The following is a 1,144-nucleotide window of genomic DNA, read 5'->3' on the forward strand; positions in this document are numbered from 1 at the left end:
AGAAAATATTTTTAGACAATGCAAAGATTTATATAAATGGGACTGTCAAAAATATGTCCTATAAGATAAACTAACAATTTAAAAATTGATAGCTTCTATACCTAGTACTTCAAAAACCTCTTTCAACCTAATTCAGCACTCAAATTCAGTATTCATATTTTATGGTTATTTGTAACTGCATATTCAGCTTTAAACAAAAATATTAAATATTACTTCTCATGACTGATTATTTAGTTCAATAGCAATGTTTTGAAGAATGAAAATTTGAGGATTGAGGTCCTCCCGTGACCATGGTCGCTGTAAAGTATCCGAAACTTCGGGCATCTAAAGAATATAATAAACCGCGATAAAATCCGAAAAACTTGTTTCATTCTATTCAGCAAGTGAATCGATTATAAAATACATTGTGAATTTAATATAAGCTATTAGAAAACATCACTACTTAGTACAAGCTATTATTAAACATAAGTTTAAATCATAATAAAACAAAGAAATGTAATTTAATATCATTGAAACGGGCTTTATTGGATATAAATGGAATGCTTAAATATGATTTTGGTCATGTCAAATATCTCTGGTTTATCGACGACGAGACAATTGACTTTACATAACCCCAATAAAATAATCCAACGGGGCTAAATCACACGATCACGGTGGACAATTAATTGCTCCATTACGTGAAATTATTCTTTCATCAAAAGTTTCTTTAACTCAATTGTAGCGCGCGCTGTGTGGCATGTGACTCCGTCCTGTTGGCACTACATGTCAGCAATATTAATGCCAGCTAATTGATACGGGAAAGTTCCTGCATCTCCAAATCCAAATCTGCATCCCTATACTATTCACGACTGATAGTAACATTTTGACCAATTTAACGGGAAATTTGCAATGGAACGGGTTATCCTTGCGGTCTCTCTCAAAGATAGGATTAAAAATGAGACTATCCGCGAGAGAACGAAAGTAACCGACATAGCCCACAGAATTAGCAAGTTGAAGTGGCAGTGGGCTGGCCATCTGTGCCGCAGGACCGATGGTCGTTGGAGCAGACGGGTCCTGGAGTGGAGACCGCGTCTTGGCAAACGCAGTGTGGACGTCCTCCGGACCGTTGGACCGACGATCTACGTAAGATTGCCGGTGTAGGCTG

Source organism: Melitaea cinxia, chromosome 2 (genome assembly GCF_905220565.1).
Source record: "Melitaea cinxia chromosome 2, ilMelCinx1.1, whole genome shotgun sequence".
NCBI lineage: Eukaryota > Metazoa > Arthropoda > Insecta > Lepidoptera > Nymphalidae > Melitaea > Melitaea cinxia.